The sequence below is a fragment of the Lolium rigidum genome, chromosome 5 (assembly GCF_022539505.1).
Source record: "Lolium rigidum isolate FL_2022 chromosome 5, APGP_CSIRO_Lrig_0.1, whole genome shotgun sequence".
Lineage (NCBI taxonomy): Eukaryota > Viridiplantae > Streptophyta > Magnoliopsida > Poales > Poaceae > Lolium > Lolium rigidum.
In genome coordinates, this window is record NC_061512.1 from 256,753,738 (window position 1) to 256,780,125 (window position 26,388).

The following is a 26,388-nucleotide window of genomic DNA, read 5'->3' on the forward strand; positions in this document are numbered from 1 at the left end:
CAGCAGTTCCTCTCGCTGCTCACCCTCCGTGCCACCCATTGTCATGTCCGTCGAGTACGAAATGTCCTTCGCCGCCGGCTTCCAGTGCCGCTTACTATGGTTGGTGGACCAGTTGCTTATTTGCTTCTGGTCCAGCCCCGTTGACTCGCTCCGGCCATGACAAAATATGAGAACGACCTGCTTGGAATTCTGTCAAACACCTTCTATGCATAGGTAAGCAGAATCTACATAAACATAATTTTCTTGGATTAAATCGAGAGCGTGAGAGAGAGGAGGAGGAAAATCATTACGAAGAGAAGATCTTGGGTACCTACATCGAAAATCATGTCATTCCCTCTGTTGCTCCGTTGAGCGTTTGGGAAAGAGGGATCAATTGGAGGTCTCCTTTCAACTGCAGTACCTACGTTCGAAGCCAACACTTTTGTTGGCCCTGGGTGATGGCGCCCTCCATGGCCAAGAAGAGGCAGATGAGGAAGAGATCGAAAAGGAACAAAATAATCAAACGGAGCACTCAAAGACAGAGAGGAAATAAAGAACCGTAGAGATCATATCCCAAAACACCACCAAGAAGCACAGGGAATAAGAACGGAACAGAAAACCACCCAAATGAACCAAGAACCAAAACGAAAAAACTCTAGCTCGCCCAGACGCGCGCTTGCCGCCTCCGCCGACGGCCAAGCAAAGACGCGGGCGAGGAAGGGGCGCGCCAGAGCTCCCTCGCGGCGAGCGGCCTTGGAGACCACCTCCCTCCGCGGTACACGGGCAGCGGCTCATACTGCCCGCCCGCGTCGCCTTCTCCGGCCTGCCACCTCGGCCGTCCCCGTCCGGCTCCATTGCTGGGAGAGGCAGCGTGCCAACATTGGGAGGAGGAGAGAGGTCGTCGTTGGGGAGGAGAAACGGGATTGGGGAGGAAAGGAGAGCCGCGGATTGGGGAATTTTTTCACCACGGGCTGATCTAGGGTTTTCACCAACCCCACGCTCACAGGAAAACGAGGGGACAAAGGCGACGTGAACGAGCGGGCTCGCTGCCTCTGCTCGCCGTCCCCACACACGCTAGGTCCCATTCGTCATGGACCTAATAAGACAAGCAAAAGGTGAAAAGAAAGTTACTCGATCGAACGGCTGTAGTGAAAAGTGGGATGTGGCTGGGCAAAACCAACGACCCAGATTCATTTGCCCCTCTCAGACCCCCTGGTTGAAAGGGTAGTCTTTGAACATTTATAGGAGAAATGCCCATGTCCAGAAAAATGACAGCAGCTAGCGAGCGATGTTGAATTCTTCTCCGTATATTTTACTTTATTAGTTAAAACCGAGTTAAAGTGGGCATCCGTCCAAAAAATTGGGCACGAAGAAAAATGAATGCGCATGGACACACTGCGGCTCCTCTTCGTCTCACCTACTATACTTTGCTCGCGAAGAGGCTATGTGTTGTGCGGTCCCTTTTGAACGACGGATATATCAAGCTAGAGGCGATCACTGGATGTGAGGAGCCCGACGACGAAGGGAGATGCCTCGTAGGAACCGATCTAGGGCTGCTGAAAGCCGCAAAGCTGGATGACACAGGGTGAAGGATATCGGGCCCTGATCTAGGGAGGCGCATTGGTGAGTTGGAGGGAAGGGTGACACCAGAGAGAAATTGAAGAGGAAGGGTGGACAGCGTCGTTGAGCAAGAAAAGGAGGTGGAGCCGTAGGCTAGCAAGTAAGAGCATCTCCAACAGGCGCTGTAAAATCTGGCGTTGTAAACCGGTGATTTGCGCGCTGTATACCGCTAGCGCGCGTGTTAGCAAATTTGCCCGCGGCAGAGGCTCTATTTTGCAACGCGCGTTGATGTGCGAAAACGCACCTCCGGCAGAGGCTCTATTTTGCAGCACGCGCACGGCACAAACTGCTAATCTGACCGTTTTTTTGAAAATTTAAATCAAACAAACTATGAAATTTTGATCGAAAATACGAATATATTTTAAAAGTTCAACGATACAATGCGACATATAGAACTGCTAGCTACTCGTCCGACTCCCAATCGAAGTCGGAGCTGCTCGGAGTCGTCTCCGATACCGGCGTCGTCGTCCACTCGAAGGAGGAGGAGGAGGAGAGGACGATGGTCGACGGCCCTGCGCCGTTCTTCTTTTGCTCCTCCTTCCTCGCCGCCTTCGCGGCCCTCGCCGCCTTCCTCGCCGCGGACTCGGCGTGGCGCTTGTCGCGGCTAGCTTTTTTCTTTGCCTTCGCCGCCGCCTTCTCCTCCTCCTTCTGCTCCTTCTGCGCGTAGAAGGCCGCCGTGGCGGCGACGTCCTCGGGGAAGCGGCGCGCCCATTCAAGGCGCAGCGCCTCGTCGCGCTCGGCGATGAGAAGGCGCTGCTCCAGCTCCCGCTGTCGGCGCTGCTGCTCCCATGTGATCACCGGCGGCGGTGGCGCGAGCATCTCCGCCTGCTCCCGCGTGAACACGTCGTGGAAGTTCATTGCGCGGCGGGAGCGGCCTAGCCGCTACGCGACGGAGTCGTACGCCCGCGCCGCCTCGTGCGCCGTGTCGAACGTGCCGAGGCGGATCCGCTCCTCGCCGGAACGGATTTCCGCGTCGAATCGGCCGCTTGGCCGCGCCCGAACGCCTTGGTAGCCGGAGGCGGGGCGGCGGGGCGGAGGCATCTTCGCGCGGAGGCGGAGGGGACGACGGCGGAGTCGCGCGGAGGCGGAACGGCCGGAGACGGAGCGGCGCGGGAGGGAGAGAGGCGGGGAGAGAGACGGACGCGTGGGAGGGATGGCAGTTGGCCGCTTTCGCGCGTGGCGAGTTTATAGCCCGCGCGGCAGCGCACGCGGCAAGTTTCCCTCGCGGGATAGCGCGAAAGCGCGGGGGCGACAAAAACTTTAGCGCGCGTCGTTTTCCCGCCTTCGCTGGAGCAGCGTCAGCGCGCGGCAAAGCGTCTGTTGGAGATGCTCTAAGTACATGAGTGGAGCTAAGCACATGTGGAACTGTGAAAGATGCACCACAAATAGTCTTAACACCATAGGTTGAAGTGGTGGCCGGCTTCGAAACCGTAGCACCGCATGGGTATATTATGCTAGTAGATTACTCATTTCGCTAAACGAATTTCTACCGCGACTCACCTGTGTATCTTGTTTTATACTTTCATACGAAAACACATGGAAAGAATGTGCATGCAACTAGGTCACGTGTCGCTCATTCGTGTCACACGTGAGTATTTTGTTTGTATGTAGCAGCGTTAGGAAAGCGTATTCTTTAGTTTATTTACTTCTTGTATTCCTTCTTTTCCCTGTGTTGTGTTTCTATTTTCTTTTACTTTTTAAAAATTCCCATTTAAAACATGTTTTTATCTTTTCCTTGATTTTTATTTTTATTTACCTTTTGATTCCTTTTTCCTTTATTCATTCTTTTTTTCTTTTTTCTTTTATTTCCTTTATTTTGTTTTTCATTCCATGTTTTTTGTATCTCACTTGCTAATGCTTATTTTTGTTTTAATTAAAAACTCATGTTCCTTTCAAAGTGAAGATCGGTTTCCTTCTTTCTTTTTATTTCATTGTTCCTTTATTTTAGTTTCTTGTGTTTTTTATAGAACATATAGACTTGTTCCTCATATGCCTTTAAGTTGTTCTAGATGCAGGGCATCGCAGTGAGAATACGGTATCAGGGAACCGAGGGGTCCAGAGATCAGCTAAGAGAGGATCAACCTATACACATCGGACCTGCTTGGTAGCCTACGAGCCTCTTTTCTTGCATGGGTCGTTTAGTTGGTTGGGTTCCTCCATATTGTTGCAAAGCACGGTTCTTAAAATACCCTCGAGCTAGGCCCTGGAGTAACGTTCAAAATGACCGTTTCTACCGGATATATCATGTTCTTTTCACTCCCCTGCTTGACCCATACAACCTTTGCAAGTGAACTTGGTTAGGCTCACTCTCCCTTACTCCACGCACCATCTATTCACTACGGGAGAAAAAGCATTTGTCGTGCAACTATTAGCATGGCAAAGAGCCCTATATGCATGGCAAAGGCAAAGGTCGCACGGTAATGTCATTGACGGCAAAGGCTTCTTTGCCGTGCGCCTCACCAATGTTGCATGGAAAAGCTTTGGCGTGCGATGCCGCATGGTAAAGGTCGCTTCTTTGCCGTGTGCCAAACATGTTTTATCTAAAAAAAAATCCCCAAACTGGTTAGTTTGGGATTCGAACATATAGGACGCAAAGTAGGGAAAGCGTGCAGCCTTGCCACTAGGCTAAGCATTCGTTTGTTGATAACTATACCACGCCACGCCTTTGAGCTGAGAAGAAATCCAGTTTTTACATCTTTGTCGTGCGCTTACACTAGGCAAAGGCTTGCTTTGCCATGCGTTTGTTAAAAACACTAGGCAAAGGCTGCTTTTCCATGCAACACAGATGTGCGCACGGCAAAGGGTGAGGCACGGCAATGCCCAACGTCTTTGCCGTGCACCTTTCTTTGCCGTGCGACATCTTCCATCGTTGCCGTGAATCCTATCGTTGCCGTGCGCTTGTGTCTGCCTTTGCCGTGGTCAAGATCATTGCCATGCGTTTTTCTCCGTGCGCACGGCAAAGAAATCTTTACCGTGCGGGGACACACTGCAAAGATAGGCTGCACGGCAAAGATAGTTTTTCCCGTACTGATTTAAATCAATACAACCATACTTTGAAGCAAAATAAGTTGTACACGAAAAAGATGCGTGTTGATGATATGAATCGATTTTGACAATTAGTTTCGAGTTTCATAACTCATAAATCTTCAGTTTCATGTATGAAATTTTGAGCGAATTTTGTCAAATTTGTTGCACACGCTCAACCGTTTGAAATTTCCTTTGAGGCGTAGGTTCACATTCCACATAACTTTCATGTTAAAAAGTTTTTGTTTCGGTGGACATAAACACATAGATAAATAACTCGCTAGTATACTGTAATTCGCACGTACGTGTGAGTATAGTTGAAGGACTTTTGCTCAACTTCTCACTTGCATCTTCATGGATGACGATGTAGTGATGATAGGTGAGAAGTAAGAGGTGATAACCTATGATGATGGTGGCATTGTGATGTTCGTCTTTGTGATCCAAAGTAGTGATGCTTGTGACCGGTATGACCGGCGTGTCATGTTTAGCCTCCTAGAGCTTTCCATTTCCTATGGTCATATATGTTTCACATAAAACTGATATTTTTGTCACCAGATTTGTCTCCATCCTTGGAAACTCTATCGTCATGCGTTTCGTTCATATTTCTGTCTTGGTATTGAATCAATTCATACCTACACTGTATTAGGCAAAAAATAGGTTCCTTTATATACGCATAGTGGACTAGGTATATTTTACTATGGAGCTATGGATTTACTATAATTTAATTTTTAATTAGCAACCAAGTAGTCATTTTTGCATATTAGTTGTTCTTTTCTGTATGCTTGATTACATTACTTCTGTTTTATCATGTTGGTTCAATATTAACTAATGGGCGAATCTACATTTCTGATTGCATTTTACTTGACAACATTGATTTGTAATGAGACCAATAATTGGTCAAATATTTTTTATCCGAAGTCTGATTGCATCGTAGTTATTCTTCATTTACCAAATTTCACTGCAAGTACTGGGTCACCAGTTGCTATGTCCATTGCTATCTTCTAATATTTGATGAAATAATGAGAGATGCTAAAATATTTTTCCTGAACATAAGGCTTACCTGAGTGGTCGTATCTAGAAATCGAGGAGTTCACCCACCTACCAGTTTATGTTCAAGGTCTAACATTGTCCGTAGCACCGTTGATATGTTAGTGTTCTGACACTGCTATAGTTAGCGTTGTTGAATATAAATATTCTGCCTAGTCTCTTTCCATCAGTTTAAACTTTTGGTTCAATTGGCTAGTGCATCAATCTATCATGGTGTCAGAGCCAAGAAGTCTCAAGTTCAAGACCCTACTCATGCAATTTTAAAAACCAAAAAAAAAATTATGACCTGCACCGAACCCACGCTAAGGACTAAAATAACCTAGACGTGAGGAAGAGTGTTGAATATAAATACTCTCTACCTAATCTCTTTCCATCAGTTCGAACTTTTGGTTTAATTAGCTAGTGCATCAATCTTTCAAGTGTAATTCAATGTCATATTATGTCTGTTCTTTGGAAAAATATTTTATTTTCAATCTCTAAGTTTATGACATTGATGATATAATTTCTTACTTTGTCACAACAAAGGATAATCTGACGTTCCTTGAGTTATTTCTCGCTTCTTTTTTCTACAGTTCCATTTGTACCAGATAACATCACAAGAGAGAGTTGACCTTGGTTTTTTGCAGTTTGACAAATATGGAAGGTGTATGTTTCCTATTCATGTCTAATTAGCAAGTTGCTTTATTTAGTGGCACAACCTAATTGGGTATCCATGACCCGCGTATCCACCGCGTAAAAATCCAATAGAAGTATGGGTATAGGATAAAATATTACCCATGGATTTATACATGGGGAAATATCATACCCATCGGGTAGAGCAGGTACGGTTATAGGATCGTAGAACTTATATCCACATACTCACATATCCATTTACCCATCTAAATTTGACAAGTGGGCCATTGTTATATTATAAACTACTCAATTTTCTTCCTAATTATGCATTTGCATTGGTAGGCTCAACCTCATGCTTTCCGGTCTCACAATCGTTGATAGATTAGTGAGGATTAGACCCCTATTTAGGATCGTTTCACCCATGTCATATTTTTTGATCAATTTGATGTGTTATAAGGGCGATTATTTTTACCTGGAGGTACCCATTTATCATGTCGGGTGATGGGTATGTAAAAAATTTTGAAGGAGATATGCCCTAGAGGCAATAATAAAGTGGTTATTATTTATATCTTTATGTTTATGATAAATGTTTATATATCATGCTAGAATTGTATTAACCGAAACATTAGTACATGTGTGATATGTAGACAACAAGAAGTCCCTAGTATGCCTCTTAAACTAGCTTGTTGATTAATGGATGATTAGTTTCATAATCATGAACATTGGATGTTATTAATAACAAGGTTATATCATTATATGAATGATGTAATGGACACACCCAATTAAGCGTAGCATAAGATCTCGTCATTAAGTTATTTGCTATAAGCTTTCGATACATAGTTACCTAGTCCTTATGACCATGAGATCATGTAAATCACTTATACCGGAAAGGTACTTTGATTACACCAAACACCACTGCGTAAATGGGTGGCTATAAAGGTGGGATTAAGTATCCGGAAAGTATGAGTTGAGGCATATGGATCAATAGTGGGATTTGTCCATCCCGATGACGGATAGATATACTCTGGGCCCTCTCGGTGGAATGTCGTCTAATGTCTTGCAAGCATATGAATGAGTTCATAAGAGACCACATACCACGGTACGAGTAAAAGAGTACTTGTCGGAGACGAGGTTGAACAAGGTATAGAGTGATACCGAAGATCAAACCTCGGACAAGTAAAATATCGCGAGACAAAGGGAATTGGTAATGTATGTGAATGGTTCATTCGATCACTAAAGTCATCGTTGAATATGTGGGAGCCATTATGGATCTCCGGATCCCGCTATTGGTTATTGGTCGGAGTGAGTACTCAACCATGTCCGCATAGTTCTCGAACCGTAGGGTGACACACTTAAAGTTGGATGTTGAAATGGTAGTTCTTGAATATGGAATGAAGTTGGAATATTTGTTCGGAGTCCCGGATGTGATCCCGGACATCACGAGGAGTCCCAGAATGGTCCGGAGAATAAGATTCATATATAGGATGTCATTTTATGTGAATAAAATGTCGCGGAAGGTTCTATGGAAGGTTCTAGAAGGTTCTAGAAAAGTCCGGAAGAAACCACCAAGGAAGGTGGAGTCCACAAGGGACTCCACCCCCATGGCCGGCCAACCCTAGTGGGGGAGGAGTCCCAAGTGGACTCCCCTTAGGGGCCGGCCACCCCCACATGGGAGGTGGGAATCCCACCTTTGGGTGGGAGTCCTAGTTGGGCTAGGATTGCCCCCTCCTATGGAAGGATTTGGTTCGGGTCTTATTCGAAGACTTGGACACCACCTCTTGGGGTTCCACCTATATAATGAGGGACAAGGGGGAGGGGGCCGGCCACCTAAAACACCACCAAGGTGGCCGCACCCCTATAGTGGCCGGCGCCCCCTCTCCCCAAACCCTAGCCGCCTCGCTCCTCCACTTCCCGCACGCTTAGCGAAGCTCCGCCGGACTTCTCCACCACCACCGACACCACGCCGTCGTCGCTGTCGGATTCAAGAGGAGCTACTACTTCCGCTGCCCGCTGGAACGGGGAGGTGGACGTCGTCTTCATCAACAACCGAACGTGTGACCGAGTACGGAGGTGCTGCCCGTTCGTGGCGCCGGAACCGATCGTGATCAAGATCTTCTACGCGCTTTTGCAAGCGGCAAGTGAACGTCTACCGCAGCAACAAGAGCCTCATCTTGTAGGCTTTGGAATCTCTTCAAGGGTGAGACTCGATACCCCCTCGTTGCTACCGTCTTCTAGATTGCATCTTGGCTTGGATTGCGTGTTCGCGGTAGGAAAATTTTTGTTTTCTATGCTACGTTATCCTACGAGTGGTATCGCAGCCGTGTCTATGCATAGATGGTTGCACGAGTAGAACACAATGGTTTGTGGGCGTTGATGCTCTTGTTATCTTTAGTTGAGTACTTTGCATCTTTATGGCATAGTGGGATGAAGCGGCTCGGACTAACTTTACATGACCGCGTTCATGAGACTTGTTCCTCGTTCGACATGCAACTTGTATTGCATAAGAGGCTTTGCGGGTGTCTGTCTCTCCTACTATAGTAAAGATTCAATTTACTCTTCTATTGACAACATTAGTATCAACGTTGTGGTTCATGTTCGTAGGTAGATTAGATCTATATCGAAAAACCCTAAACCACGTAAAATATGCAAACCAAATTAGAGAGCGTCTAACTTGTTTTTGCAGGGTTTGGTGATGTGATATGGCCATAATGTGATGATGAATATGTATGAGATGATCATTATTGTATTGTGGCAACCGGCAGGAGCCTTATGGTTGTCTTTAAATTTCATGTTGAGTAGTATTTCAAAGTAGTTGTAATAGTTGCTACATGGAGGACAATCATGAAGACGGCGCCATTGACCTTGGTGCTTCGCCGACGATGATGGAGATCATGCCCGAAGATGATGGAGATCATGTCCGTGCTTTGGAGATGAAGATCAAAGGCGCAAAGACAAAAGGGCCATATCATATCACATATGAACCGCATGTGATGTTAATCCTTTTATGCATCTTATTTTGCTTAGATCGCGACGGTAGCATTATAAGATGATCCCTCACTAAAATCTCAAGATAATAAAGTGTTCATCCTTAGTAGCACCGTTATCAAGTCTTGTCGTTTCGAAGCATCTCGTGATGATCGGGTGTGATAGATTCAATAAGTACATACAAACGGGTGCAAGACAGTTTTGCACATGCAGATACTAAGGTGGCCTTGACGAGCCTAGCATGTACAGACATGGTCTCGGAACACATGATACCGAAAGGTAGAGCATGAATCATATGGTTGATATGATGAACACTTTGAGTGTTCGCCAAAGAAATCACACCTTTTCTCGTGATGATCGGGTTTTGGTGCGGTGGATTTGGTTCGTGTGATCACTAAGACAATGCGAGGGATATTGTTTTGAGTGGGAGTTCATCTAGATTTTTAATTATGTAGAATTAAAATTTGAACTCAATTTGTCATAAACTTAGTCTAAACTATTGCAAATATATGTTGTAGAGATGGCGTCCCCAATCAATTTTAACCGGTTCCTAGAGAAAGAAAAGCTTAAGAGCAACGGTAGCAACTTCACCGACCGGTTCCGTCATGTGAGGATCTTCCTCTCTGGCGGAAATCCGCAATATGTGCTTGATGCACCGCTAGGTGACCCTCCTGCGAAACTGAAACCGATGAAGTAAAAGCTGTTTACGCGACTCGGAAAACTCCGGTACTCTCAAGTTCGAGTGTGCCATCTTATGCGATCTGGAATCCGATCTTCAAAAACGTTTTGAGCACCACGATCCTCATGAGTTGATGAAAGAGTTGAAGACTATTTTTGAGACTCATGCGGCCGTGGAATGCTATGAAGCATCGAAACAATTTTTCAGCTGTATGATGGAAGAAGGCAGCTCCGTTAGTGAGCACATGCTCGCCATGACCGGGCATGCGAAGAAACTCAGTTGACTTGGGAATAGTGATTCCTAACAGATCGGGGATTAATCGTGTCCTTCAATCATCGCCACCAAGTTACAAGAACTTTGTGATGAACTACAATATGCAGAACATGAACAAGGAGTTACTCGAACTCTTTGGCATGCTAAAAGCTGCTGAGATTGAGATCAAGAAAGAGCACCAAGTGTTGATGGTCAACAAGACCACCAGTTTCAAGAAACAGGGGCAAGTCTAAGGGAAAATTCAAGAAGGGTGGCAAGAAAGCTGCCACGCCTCCTGTGAAACCTAAGAACGGCCCTAAGCCCGATGCTTGAGTGCTATTATCGCAAGGAGAAGGGACACCTGGAAGCGTAATTGCTCCAAGTATCCGGCTGATCCGAAGAGCGGCCTTGTCAAGAAGAAGAAAGAAGGTATATATGATATACATGTTATAGATGTTCATTTCATCGGTTCTCGTTCTAGTACTCGGGTATTTGATACTGGTTCGGTTGCTCATATTTGTAACTCGAAACAGGAACTAAAGAATAAACGACAACTGCTGAAGGATGAAGTAACGATGCGCGTTGGAAACGGATCCAAGGTCAATGTGATCGCAGTCGGCACACTTCCTCTACATCTACCTTCGGGATTAGTTTTAAGCCTAAATAATTGTTATTATGTACCTGCGTTGAGCATGAACATTATATCTGGATCTTGTTTAATGCAAGACGGTTATTCATTCAAGTCCGAGAATAATGGTTGTTCTATTTTTATGAATAATATCTTTTATGGTCGAGCACCACAAAAGAATGGCTTATTTCTGTTAGATCTCGATAGTAGTGATACGCATATACATAACATTGATGCTAAGCGAATTAAATTGAATGATAATTCTACTTATATGTGGCACTCGTCGTCTTGGTCATATTGGAGTGAAACGCATGAAGAAACTCCATACCGATGGATTACTAGAATCACTTGACTTTGAGTCACTTGATAGATGCGAAGCATGTCCGATGGGAAAAATGACTAAGACTCCATTTTCCGGTATGATGGAGCGAGCTACCGACTTATTGGAAATCATACATACCGATGTGTGCGGACCAATGAGCGTAGCATCGCGCGGTGGTTATCGTTATGTTCTAACCTTCACGGATGATCCGAGTAGATATGGGTATATCTATTTCATGAAACATAAATCCGAAACTTTCGAGAAGTTTAAGGAATTCCAAAGTGAAGTAGAAAATCAACGTAACAAGAAGATTAAATTTCTACGATCTGATCGTGGAGGTGAATATCTGAGTTATGAGTTTGGCATGCATTTAAAGAAATGCGGAATACTTTCACAATTGACACCGCCGGGAACACCACAACAAAACGGTGTGTCCGAACGTCGTAATCGAACTCTCTTAGATATGGTTCGTTCTATGATGTCTCTTACTGATTTGCCGTTATCTTTTTGGAGTTATGCATTAGAGACAGCCGCATTCACTTTAAATAGAGCACCATCAAAATCCGTAGAAACGACACCGTATGAATTATGGTTTAATAAGAAACCTAAGTCAGTCGTTCTGAAAGTTTGGGGTTGCGAAGCCTATGTAAAAAGGTTACAACCGGACAAGCTAGAACCCAAAGCGGAGAAATGCGTCTTCATAGGATACCCTAAGGAAACTATAGGGTACACTTTCTATCACAGCATCCGAAGGCAAAATCTTTGTTGCTAAGAACGGAACCTTTCTTGAGAAAGAATTTCTCACTAAAGAAGTGACTGGAAGAAAAGTAGAACTCGATGAGATTGATGAATCTATACTCGTTGATCGGAGTAGCGCGAGTACCGGAAGTTGTACCTGTACCGCCTACACCGGCAACGAGAGGAAGCAAATGATAATGATCATGAAACTTCGAACGAGGAAACCTATCTGAACCTCGCAGATCGACAAGGGAACGTACCACTCCTGATTGGTTTGATCCTTGTCTAAATGTCATGATTGTGGATAACAATGATGAGGACCCTGCGACGTATGAAGAAGCGATGATGAGCCCGGATTCCAACAAATGGCAAGAAGCCATGAAATCCGAAATGGGATCCATGTATGATAACAAAGTATGGACTTTGGTAGACTTACCCGAGAGCCGAAAGGTCAGTCGAGAATAAATGGATCTTCAAGAGAAAAACAGATGCTGATGGTAATATTACTGTCTATAAAGCTCGACTTGTCGCAAAGGGTTTCAGACAAATTCAAGGAGTTGACTGCGATGAGACTTTCTCACCGGTAGCGAAGCTAAAATCTGTGAGGATTTTGTTAGCAATAGCTGCATTTTTCGATTATGAGATTTGGCAGATGGATGTCAAAACGGCGTTCCTTAATGGAGACATTGAGGAAGAGTTGTATATGGTACAACCCAAAGGTTTTGTCGATCCTAAAAATGTCGACAAAGTATGCAAACTTCAGCGTTCAATCTATGGACTGAAGCAAGCATCAAGAAGTTGGAACCGACGCTTTGATAAGGTGATCAAAGACTTCGGGTTTATACGAGTGTCATGGAGAGGCTCGTATTTACAAGAAAGTGAGTGGGAGCTCTGTAGCATTCCCGATATTATATGTAGATGACATATTATTGATCGGGAATGATATAGAACTATTAAGCGATGTTAAGGGTTATTTGAATAATAGTTTTTCAATGAAAGACCTTGGTGAAGCATCATATATATTAGGCATCAAGATTTATAGAGATAGATCAAGACGCCTAATAGGGCTATCACGAGTACATATCCGGACAAGATTCTAAAGAAATTTAGAATGGACGAAAGTAAGAAAGGGTTCTTACCTATGTTACCGGGCAAGGTATTGAGTAAGACTCAAGGACCGGCTACGACGAAGAAAGAGAAAGGATGAATAATATCCCCTATGCCTCGGCAGTAGGATCTATCATGTATGCCATGCTATGTACTAGACCGGATATAGCACATGCTCGTTAGTTTGACTAGCGAGATATCAAAGTGATCCAGGAATGGAACACTTGGACAGCGGTCAAGAATATCTGAAGTACTTGAAAAGAACTAAGGATATGTTTCTTTGTTATGGAGGTGACCAAGAGCTCGTTGTAAGCGGTTACACCGATGCAAGTTGGAACACTCGATCCTGATGACTCTAAGTCACAATGCAGGTACGTGTTTATATTGAATGGTGCTAGCGATGAAGCTGGGCAAGCTCGAAGCGGTGCACGGTGGCGAAGTCTTCAACGGAATCGCAGTACATAGCGGCTTCGGAGGCTTCATCGAAGCGGTATGGATGAAGAGGTTCATTGTAGAGCTCGGTGTGGTTCCTAGTGCATTGGACCCATTAATCATTTACTTGTGATAACATGGGTGCCATCGCCAATGCACAAGAACCAAGGTCACACAAGAGGCTGAAGCATATCAAGCTGCGTTACCACTCGATTCGCGAGTACATCGAAGATGGAGAAGTAAAGATTTGCAAAGTACACACCGATCCGAATGTAGCAGATCCGTTGACTAAAGCTCTCCCTAGGGCAAAGCATGACCAACACCAGAATGCCATGGGTGTTAGGTATATTACTATGTAATCTAGATTATTGACTCTAGTGCAAGTGGGAGATCGAAGGAGATATGCCCTAGAGGCAATAATAAAGTGGTTATTATTTATATCTTTATGTTTATGATAAATGTTTATATATCATGCTAGAATTGTATTAACCGAAACATTAGTACATGTGTGATATGTAGACAACAAGAAGTCCCTAGTATGCCTCTTAAACTAGCTTGTTGATTAATGGATGATTAGTTTCATAATCATGAACATTGGATGTTATTAATAACAAGGTTATATCATTATATGAATGATGTAATGGACACACCCAATTAAGCGTAGCATAAGATCTCGTCATTAAGTTATTTGCTATAAGCTTTCGATACATAGTTACCTAGTCCTTATGACCATGAGATCATGTAAATCACTTATACCGGAAAGGTACTTTGATTACACCAAACACCACTGCGTAAATGGGTGGCTATAAAGGTGGGATTAAGTATCAGGAAAGTATGAGTTGAGGCATATGGATCAATAGTGGGATTTGTCCATCCAGATGACGGATAGATATACTCTGGGCCCTCTCGGTGGAATGTCGTCTAATGTCTTGCAAGCATATGAATGAGTTCATAAGAGACCACATACCACGGTACGAGTAAAAGAGTACTTGTCAGGAGACGAGGTTGAACAAGGTATAGAGTGATACCGAAGATCAAACCTCGGACAAGTAAAATATCGCGAGACAAAGGGAATTGGTAATGTATGTGAATGGTTCATTCGATCACTAAAGTCATCGTTGAATATGTGGGAGCCATTATGGATCTCCGGATCCCGCTATTGGTTATTGGTCGGAGTGAGTACTCAACCATGTCCGCATAGTTCTCGAACCGTAGGGTGACACACTTAAAGTTGGATGTTGAAATGGTAGTTCTTGAATATGGAATGAAGTTGGAATATTTGTTCGGAGTCCGGATGTGATCCCGGACATCACGAGGAGTCCCGGAATGGTCCGGAGAATAAGATTCATATATAGGATGTCATTTTATGTGAATAAAATGTCGCGGAAGGTTCTATGGAAGGTTCTAGAAGGTTCTAGAAAAGTCCGGAAGAAACCACCAAGGAAGGTGGAGTCCACAAGGGACTCCACCCCCATGGCCGGCCAACCCTAGTGGGGAGGAGTCCCAAGTGGACTCCCCCTTAGGGGCCGGCCACACCCCCACATGGGAGGTGGGAATCCCACCTTTGGGTGGGAGTCCTAGTTGGGCTAGGATTGCCCCCTCCTATGGAAGGATTTGGTTCGGGTCTTATTCGAAGACTTGGACACCACCTCTTGGGGTTCCACCTATATAATGAGGGACAAGGGGAGGGGGCCGGCCACCTAAAACACCACCAAGGTGGCCGCACCCCTATAGTGGCCGGCGCCCCTCTCCCCAAACCCTAGCCGCCTCGCTCCTCCACTTCCCGCACGCTTAGCGAAGCTCCGCCGGACTTCTCCACCACCACCGACACCACGCCGTCGTGCGTCGTCGGATTCAAGAGGAGCTACTACTTCCGCTGCCCGCTGGAACGGGGAGGTGGACGTCGTCTTCATCAACAGCCGAACGTGTGACCGAGTACGGAGGTGCTGCCCGTTCGTGGCGCCGGAACCGATCGTGATCAAGATCTTCTACGCGCTTTTGCAAGCGGCAAGTGAACGTCTACCGCAGCAACAAGAGCCTCATCTTGTAGGCTTTGGAATCTCTTCAAGGGTGAGACTCGATACCCCCTCGTTGCTACCGTCTTCTAGATTGCATCTTGGCTTGGATTGCGTGTTCGCGGTAGGAAAATTTTTGTTTTCTATGCTACGTTATCCTACAAATTTGTACCCGTAAATGGGTGTGGGTACAAGTGACGAGTAAAATTAAAGACAACGGGTACGGATATGAGATTGCTCTACCAGTACCTATACCCTGCGGGTGCCATCTCTAGATTTGAAGCTTGGGATTGTCATCCCACAAGCACCAAGGCCCATTGTTATTGTTCGGAATCCCTTTTCTATAGGAAAACGCTTGAAATCGAGCTAATTACACTTGAGGTCCTACTACTTGCATAGCATGTGAAGGTTTGGTCCTACTACTTGCAAACCGTGAAGATTTGGTCCACAAACTTGCGTCGTATGTGAAGATTTCGTCCTCAGATGCGGACTGTGCCTAGCTGGACTCCGAATCGGGTGGCCAGGTGGTTTTGTCGCGTTGGTAATTTTGCAAATACCCCCCGGAACTAATTCATCGGTCGGTTAAGTCCTCCCGCGCGGTGGCCAGGTGGTTTAATATTTTATCTGTTTTTTTGGAGCAAAATAATCGGCGCGTGTCTTCTTCCTCGTCGCGCACGCGCTGCTCCTCCCGCCAGCTGCTCCCGCCGGCTGCTCCGCCGCTGCGGCCGATGGATGCGCCGGAGATTCGGGAGAGGCTCTGGAAGGATGATCCGCCACCGTATGGTACGCCTCGCCGTCCTCGATCTCGTCTTCTCCCTCTGCTTCTCCTCCTCTGCTTCCCGGCCCACGGAGCTGTTCTTGGTGAGGGTACCTTAGGAACGTAGTGAACCAGATTTTTTGCGACGAATCGATCCGTAATGAACGACAATGTCGTCTGAGGCAGTTATCGCTCACAGGTGAGGTGCATTGAGGCCGTTCTTGCTTGTTGCAGTTAGGCGGAAAAGCGGACACTAATCTCGTTCAATCCGAGAATCATGACTTGTTTTGGTTAATTTGCTGTGATAGATATGTTAGTTTGATTCCTTGTCGTGGAGTAGGAGTAAAAAAATTCAAATTTAGGCTGAATTGTGCAAGTGTTAACTCTGAATTTTTGGTGTTCATAGTGTCATGTTTTCAGTTAAAGTCAGTTAGTGTTGCCTCTGACAGCCAAATGGAGATAGACATGGAGTACATTGCTAACACTTATATTAGAAGAGGAACATTGCAACAGACATTTGACATTGGCAAATTGAGATACAAGTGCTAGAGTAACAACATGACAACAACAAGTGCAAATTAACTTTGAAACTAAGTAGGAATAGATAGCACATTACTGTTTCTTGCAACTCATGCTGTTGGACACCTTCTTTGCAAACCCTTGGATGCCTTTCTTTATCTTGCACAGCATGACAGCAGCTAGCATGGACTCCTCTTTTTTTAGGAACAAATAAAGGATCAAATGCTAGTCTTCCGGAGTATTTAACATCTTCATCTGCAGTGGAGCCATACACTCTTGGTTGTTTTGGTTGGGTAGGCTGAGCAGAGGTTGTTATCTCAGACATAACATGCCTATTTGCAGGAGAGTAGACCATGCCATGACCTAGCTCTTCTAGGCCAGCTGCAGCATCTAGTTCTAGAGCTAGCCTATGTAGCCTATTCCTCTCTGCTGCTGCCTCCCTCTCCTCAGCACTTCTTCTGTGGTAGACTAGCAATTCTTTCTCTCTTCTTCTATATTCCCTTGCACTAGCACTTGAGCTCAACAATGGAGCAGAGCTTTTTCTGGAACCAGTGCTTCTTTTTTTTTTGTCAGCCCACTCAATGTGTTCCATGGTTGAGCTCAATTTGGCCAGGCAGCACATTGTGGCACCCATATTTAAGGTGGATGTGCCAGGATCATGACAATGCTCACACACAAGGCAACAGTACTTTTAATGAGACAAGCATTGACAATTCAAATCAACTTGACATATCACTGCTGAATGATTCTTTGTCTTCTTCTTATTTTTTGCAGTAACTAATGCAAAGCTTGCTCCAAAGCTGTTTTCTCTGGAGGTGTGCCACAATGGCTTTTTCTGTGGCCTTGCAGAAAAGTTGAGCTATGTGGATGACACTGTCTCTGTATTTGATAATCTGCTAATTGATAGTTGGAACAACTCAACCCTTGATCACATTCTGTGTGTGCTTAATTGTCTGAGAAATGAGAAGGTTCATGTGTACTGGCTTTGCCCAGGTAAAGAGCTGATTGATGGTTTGGTCCCTCTGGTTACTGATGATGATTTGGTAGATATGAGAAGGGAAGCAAAAGTACATAAAACCCTGGTAATATTTGTTGATCACACAAATTTTATCGAGTTGATCGAGGCTGAGCTTGTAAGGGCTAGAGCAGCAATTGGTAGAAATGATCTTGTACTCTCTGAAGAAGCAGCATCAACATCAATTGTTGTAGCACAAGATCTTGGCCAGGAGTGTGTGCAGTCATGTGCAGATGATTCAGATAGTGATAGCTCAGCAGATTCTGATTTTTTTGACAGTGACTATGATGCAGAATCTGGAGATGATGATTTGTTCTTGGACAATGTTGACACTGATTTGCATGACAACAATGAGATTGTGCTTGCTCCTGACCTGGAAGATGATTCACAACCTGGAAGACAGAGATCTTAATTTGGAAGAAGGAGAAAGACTGCAGCTAGAGTACAGGTTTGCTGCATTTAACCCTGGTGTGGACATGGAATCTCCAGTATTCAAAATTGGCATGAAATTTGCTAGCATTGAAGAGGCAAGGCAAGCAGTAAATGCATACAGCATCAGAGAGAGGGTGAAAACAAGGAAAACAAAGAATGATAGAACCAGGCTGCATGCTAGGTGTGAGGAAGGTTGTCCATGGAGGCTGAAGATAGGTTTTGATTTGCAGAGGTCAGGTGGATATGTGGTGACATCTTATGAAGGAGAACACAGATGTGAGAGAGTTTATGAAATGAGAACTCTTACAGCTAAATTCCTATGCACACAATTCATTAATGAATTCAGAGACAATCAAAAAATGGACCTGACATCATTTGCAGCAAAGGTTCAGAGAAAATACAACATGTGCCCTGACAGGTGGAAGTTGGGGAGAGCAAGGAAGGCTGCACTGTTAGAAATCCATGGTAATGAAGAAGCACAGTTTTCTCTACTAAGGGACTATGGTGAAGAGCTAAAGAGAGCAAACCCTGGATCAACTTTCTTCCTTTCCACCAATTCTGTGAAAGAAACAGGGAGTGAAATTGTGAAGGAACACTTGGCAACAATGTACTGGTCATATGATGCTTGCAAAAGAGGATTTCTCACTGGATGCAGACCATTAATATGTGTTGATGGATGTCATATTAAAACAAGGTACAAGGGAGTGTTGCTTACTGCTGTTGGAATAGACCCCAATGACTGCATTTTTCCCATTTCCATGGGCATGGTGGAGGTGGAGTGCACAAGTTCTTGGGAGTGGTTCCTGACAACACTAAGGGATGATCTCAACATCACCAACACGACTCCATGGACAATTATGAGTGACAGACAAAAGGGCCTGATCAATGCAGTGGAGAAGGTCTTCCCAGATGCAGAGCACAGGTTTTGTGTGAGACATTTGATTCAGAATTTCCAAAAAGCAGGCCATAGAGGAGAGACATTGAAGAATGACTTGTGGGCCATAGCAAGATCAACTAATATTCCCAAATGGCGAGAAAAACATGGAGAAGATGAAGGCAGACAGTGAGCAAGCATATGAGTGGGTGGAAGAGTTAGTACCAAACACATGGATCAAGGCATTCTTCTCTGATTTTTGCAAGTGTGACATGTTACTGAACAATCATTCAGAGGTGTTCAACAGTTACATATTGGCAGCTAGGGAGAATCCAGTGCTGTCAATGCTTGAGATGCTATTTTACAAGCAGATGCAAAGGAATTTGGCCAAACAAAGGGATGCTGCTAAATGGCATGGAAGGATTTGTCCAAAAATAAAGAAGAAACTAGACAAGCTTACTGAGTGGAGTATGAATTGCATTGTGCAAGCGGGAGGAAATTACCAATTCTCTGTGCAATCACATGAGCTAGAGAGAGCTTACTGTGTTGACTTGAAGGGTAAAACCTGTGACTGCAAGAGGTGGCAGCTAACTGGCATACCTTGCCACCATGCAATTTCTTGTTGCAGGACAGACAGACTAAATCCAGAAAATCTGGTCCATTCTTGCTACACAGTTGAAACATATAATAGAGCATATGGATTTAATTTGGCACCATTAAGAGGCAGAGTATTCTGGGACAAAGTGGACTGTGCAGAAGTGCATCCACCTCTCTTCACAAAGGTCATGGGGAGGCCTAAGAAAAATAGAAGAAAAGCACCAGAAGAGAAGATGAAGAAGGGAGTGAAGGTGTTTACCAGGGCTGGAGTGCACATCCACTGCTCTACATGTGGTAAATCTGGACACAACAAAAAAGGTCACATTAAATTTGTGCAGAAGCAAATGGCTCAACAGCTTGCTGGAATTGTTGAAGAAGATGAAGAATATGACATTCCTGACATAATGCTGGTAAGTACTTGGCACAAGACATTTTATTTCACAAACAACAATACATTGCCCATGGCTCTCTCTCACACACACACTACTGCATTGCTTGCTAGGGAAACACACACACACTACTGCATTGCTTGCTAGGGAAACACACACACACTACTGCATTGCTTGCTAGGGAAACACACACACACTACTGCATTGCTTGCTAGGGAAACACACACACACTACTGGTTCTTTAATTTGTTCCTAATCCTAGCCACCCATCTTTTCATTGCTCTCTTCACCTTGCATAGCACAATGGATGCTGTCACTTCCTTCTCTACTTGTGGAGGAACCAATGCATGCAGGTATTGTCCCTCAAGAGCTCTCTCCAACTGATCCAAGGGAGGGTAATCACCTGAGCAAAGCCTTTGATTCCTTGCCTCCCTAGGATGTAGCCCATCAACTCTTCTTGGCAGCTCATCCATGGATGGCATAGTAGGTTGACAAGCCCTTCTTGTGTTTGCTGGAGCATTAGGAGCAGGCAATGCCATAAACATCCTTCTAACAACACACTCACCTAGCTGCTCCAAACCGATAATGACTTCTTGCTCCATGAACTCCCTATTTCTCTCCTCTGCCAGTTGCCTCTCCCTTGCACTTCTTCTATGGTACACTAGAGGATGGGCACCTGCATTTTCTTGTGTCCTTGAACCAGTGGACCTGCGAGTACACTCCATGCTGTGCCTGCTGAGCACATTGTAAGTAGCTGTTATTTATATAGCAAAAGACAGGTAGACAACAACTGAAAATAACAAGTTAACGGAGTAAACTTCACAAGTTACTAGACGAGAGATAGTGGAAGCAGAATAATTTCATTGTATATGCACTCGTCACTCCATCACACTCACTCTCCAAAGAATAGTCATGCACTTGCTTGTCATGACATGCTTTATCTCGCTTTTCATGCAGAATCTATTCCCTCAAAACCCTGATCCAACCCTGGACCCAAGCCACAGACAAGATCATATGGTTTATATGATGGGACAAGAGGTAATGTACACTCCTTCTATTACTGCTATTAATCCATGCTCATATGATATATTGGACTAACTAAAATTAACTGTCCAGGAAGCTACTCATGCACCAATTGCTAGAGCAAATGAACCACTGCCAGAGAGTGAGTTTGTTGTTAATGCCAGGGAAAGCATGCCATTACCAACAGGAAGGATGACTACTGCAACAACTAGAGGAAGAGGAAGAGCAAGAGCAAATTCACAAAGAGGAAGAGGCAGAGGAAGGAACAGATCAACACCTAGCACAGATGCAGATTCAGCAAGAGGAAGAGCAAGAGGAAGAGCTACCAAGAAAAGAAGTGGAGATGCCAGCACAAGTGGAACTGCAGACCAACCTAATGAAGCACCACCAGGGAAAAAAAAGACCTGCAGATGCTAGCACAAGTGGAGTACATGATACAGACCTGGAGATGCTAGCAGAAGCACAAGCTGTAGTTGATACACCTGTTGGCAGAGAGAGGACAAATAGAGGATACAGAACAGGACCTGGCAGTTTCTACTACCTCATGTTTGGAGATGACAATCCTTTCCCTGATTTAAATGAGGAATATATTCCAGAGATGAACATTCCAGAGATGAATGTACAAGAGATGCAACTAAGCCAGAATGCACCATCACTAGAAGACATCTAGATGTGATTCATATTATCATAATATGGTGTGTGACAATTCCTAGAGAAGCATCATTTTTTGTACTTATTTATTTTAGATTGTGCTATGAATTAAACATGTTGACAAGTGGAATTGATGTAATTTGGATTTATAGCCATTGTGCTATCAACTATCGCCATGGAGGTATTTGTGCAATCAAGTAATGCTTAATATCATCTGATATGCATCCAATTGCTGCCATTGATACATCACATAATTTTTATTTCACCAAAAACATGTACATTGGTACAAAAATGGCTCACACAAAGCCCCTGATGAACAAAGCAACAAGACAGTACAGGATCAAGCAAGAAGCTACAACTGTCAACATTATCAACTCTCTCCTATCTCTATTTCTAAGCTCTTGCTGGTGTGCCATCTGCATTTCTTTCTTCCTAGATTTCCTTCTCTTAATCTCATTTTCCATTTCATTAAGCTTATGCACTAGCTGCTTATTTTCTTCCTCAATGTCTCTGGATTTCCTGCTTCTAATCACATCATTCTCCAATTGATCCAATGTTTCCTACGAATTTGAAAAAAACAAATTTGGTTCAGAATTGTGTGCACAATTTTGCTTCAAACAACAATTTAGGAACAGGGGAGGCAGAGAAGGGGAAACAGCCGGAGACGACGAAGAACGTTACCTTTGACGGCGTGGCAGCACCTCTCGTCGCCGTGGGGTAGTAGACCACCGACGTCTCCTTCCATTCCTCCTCTGCCCACCTGCTTCCGCCACCGCCTCCGTTGAACTCACGGCCCACCGTCGTCGTCGCCATTGAGCTCCCTCGCTCCTCTCCGCCGCTGCTCCCTCGCTCCTCTCCGCGGGGCACCTCCCTCGCTCCTCTCCGCCGCTGCTCCGCTCCTGTCTCTGCCGACCAGCTGCGCCGTCGCTGCTCCTGTCGCGACGCCCGCCGCTGCTCCTGTCTCAACTCCTGTCTCGCAACCGCCGCTACCGACTAGGGTTGGAGATTCGTGCAGCCGACGCGCAACAAACGATCCAACGGCGGTTCAGACAGACTAGAAGCAGAGAAAATGGAAACATCAGGGGGTTATCAGCAAAACCTACACACGCCAGCGCGTCCAAAGTGCCAGCGTGGATGACACTTGGCGGCTTCTGATTGGCGAGGACCAGTGATGAGTCCGAATTGCAAGTAGTAGGACCAAATCTTCACCTTTTGCAAGTAGTAGGACCAAACTATCACATGCTATGCAAGTAGTAGGACCTCAAGTGTAATTAGCTCCTTGAAATCGCCCAACCGATCTCGCGCCAAAGATCGGTCGCTGTCTCTCGTGCCCCTTTTTCCTTTCTGATCCCCGTTGCGCGGTGTTCGCTCGCTTTTTCGCGCTGGTAGCTTTTCCTTTAAGCGCCGCGTGTGTCAGCCAATTCATGTGCTCACGCTGATACGGTTGGAGTGTTGGACATGTGAGTGGTCCCCATGTAAATGTTGGATAATTAGGCACAATTTCCATGATTAATTCCAGAATATAAAACATGATGGCAGTAACTACTAACATGTGAAACTCAAACATACTAGATGCATTAATCAACATGAGTAGCAGCAGCGCTAACGGTAAAGCATCCATTGCTACACAGATCGAGATATGTCGCACGTACCGATCTGGTGGTGGTGGCGGTGGAGGTGTAGCAGACGATGTCGCAGCAGTAACGTTGTTGATGACAACGTTGTTGACAACGGGTCGAAGTAGATGGCGTTGAAGACGACGGTAGGCAGCACCGCCCGACTTGGACGGAAGGCGACCCGTGATGAAGAGCTTGAGCGATCGCGCGCAGCGCTTCCCAAAACCTAATTCGCCCTCTCCCGTACGAGATCGCAAGGACGAGCGGTTCGGAGACCTGCTCTCCCGTTCGCCTATGCACGCCGGCTCGCGGGATGGAGTAGGCTACGATGGCGGCTCAAGCAGAGAGAGGTGGAAACCCTAACTCGTGTATTGGATGTGTTTCTGCGGTAGCCGGGCATAAGATTATATAGGCTCGGGAAACCCTAGGCAACGTGGGCCACGCCCCAGGATCGCAAGGACGAGCGGTTCCGGAGACCTGCTCTCCCGTTCGCCTATGCACGTCGGCTCGCGGGATGGAGTAGGCTACGATGGCGGCTCAAGCAGAGAGAGGTGGAAACCCTAACTCGTGTATTGGATGTGTTTCTGCGGTAGCCGGGCATAAGATTATATAGGCTCGGGAAACCCTAGGCAACGTGGGCCACGCCCACGTCGCACGAACGTTTCGAGTCGGTTACAGATAGCCCACGATCCGGGAGCGACCCGAACCGACTAACTGCGACGCGTCCGTCTAGGACTCGTTCGTTTTCTCGAGCCGCAAAAGTAAGGAAAGTCTCGGCTCGAGGCTCAATCCACTCACCACGAGCGCGGCGCGCGTCGTGACGTGTCGAGTCGAGTCGAGTCGAGACGAGACGAGCGAGCGAGGAGGAGGAGGAGCGCGCGTGTAGCACTCCTATTCTCACTTACTTACTAGTGGTGGAACAACCCACCTTATAAGGTGGTCTAACTTCCTCCCAACTTTCCATGTGGGACTAAACTTCCCACCTCTTGCCACTCCCTAGTGAGCTGCCACCAACTTGGGCTCAAACTCACATGGCTGCCACTATGTGGGCTTTGAGATTTATAGGAAAAACTGAAATCTAATTTGGGCTACTAAAAGTGGGCCCAATATTTCAACAGTAAACACATGGCCTAGCAGGCCATGCATGTCCGGCCATGCATGTTGAGTTGTTCATGTACTAGCTGCCAGTTCATGTACCAGTACTACTACTGTAGATATTTTATGGATTTCAAAACGTGTAGTACTACTACTTAGACTAATATAGCTACCACCTCTCTTTTAAAATAATTTTGCAATTTTATCAAGATAGTGATTTATCTAGACGCATTTTAGTCGTAGATATAAAGATTTTTGTTGCTTGACCACTTTTCATTGTTTGCAAACATATGGATTTTTATTGTAATCATTAGTGATTTTTGTAAAGGTACTTAATAAATTTTATTGTAATTCAATTTATAGAAAATTAATTATTGCTTGACCACTTTTGCAATGTTTGCAAACATATGGATTTTTATTGTAATCGTTTGTGACTTTTGTAAAAATAGTTGCTGATTTTTGTTGTAATCCAATTTGTAGCAAATTAATTAGTGCATGACCAATTTTATATTTTTTGCACAAATGGAACTTTTGTTGTGATCGATTGTGACTTTTGTAAAAATAGATGTTTACTTTTGTTGTAACTCAATCCATCACAAATTAATTGTTGTTTTATCACTTTTGCATTGTCCGCCAACATATAGATTTTTTATTGTAATAGTTTTTGTTGTAATAGTTTCCGATTTTTGATAAGATTAATGAATTTTTTTGTTGTAAATAACATTACAGTGTACTACGTTTAAAGGAAGCTTTGCGTTCGTACAAACATAGGAAAGAGAAGTTGTAGCACATGCTGGGCTCCACGCACACATGATCTAAGGCTGGTGCCAACGCGGGCGGCAGCCGGGGCGCTACCGCCCGGGGCGGGGCGGGAGAGGGGCTGGAGGCGGGCGGGACGGGAGGGAGGGGCGCCGGCGGGGGCGCCGGCGGTAGCGCCCGCTCCCGCCCGGCTGGCGCCCGCGTTGGCGGCGGGAGGGAGGCGGGAGAGGGGCGGGAGGCGGGCGCGGCGCGATGGCGACGCGGGCGAGAGGAGGGCGAGAGGCGGGGCGACGCGGGCGAGAGGTAGAAGAAGACGCGGTGGTCGGTTTTTTCTTTTTCTTTTTTTCTTTCCTTCTTTTATTCTTTAAATGTCAGTTTTTATTTTATTTTCTTTCCTTCTTTTATTTTCTTTCCTTTTTTTACTCTTTCAGTTCAAAATACAAACACAAGTACACACTTGTCATATAGGCTATTTAGAAAAACAAGAAATATAATTTGTATTTTTATTTATTATGTAATTTTTAATATTTATTATGCAATTTCATTAATTATTATGTAATCGGTAACATTTTAAGTTGAATAAAATAATTTCTTGCATTATTTTGAATGTCTAAACAAAATCGAGTGAAATAACTTAATGTGGAAAAGAAATGATGATGTGGAGGAGAGAGAAGTGAGAGTGGGAGTATAACGCGTGCATTGCGACCGTGTGGTGAGAGTGGGGTGAGAGTGGGGTGAGAGTGGGCCAAAAGCTGACGTGGCGGGGCGGGAGCGAGGCGGTGCGTTGGCACCAGCCTAATAGCAATATGGAGCAAATACAACTAGTCAACTAGCGACTAGACCACCTGACACATGCATACCCCCTAAAAAAACGTGACACATGCATGCAGACAATGAAAGCGACCGGACGTCTCTCGTCTGACCCAGCGCATGCAGCAACCTGAGGGAAAAAGGAAATATTTCCAATCCGGCGAGCGACGCCTAGCATTCCCCTTTTCTATATATTAGATAAGGCTAGAAGCTCAAAGGCAGAAGGCATTCTGCATTGATACTACAGACGTGTATAGCTAGTGCTATAGATGCCTTTAAAGAAAGCACACTAGAATTATTTTTCTCTTTTATGTAGGGTTAGTTTTATCTTTCTCTGGCCTATGAGTAACATTGCTCGTAAGCTATTTTTTTATTTCTTGGGTAGAGATCTTCACAATCAAATTAATTTTT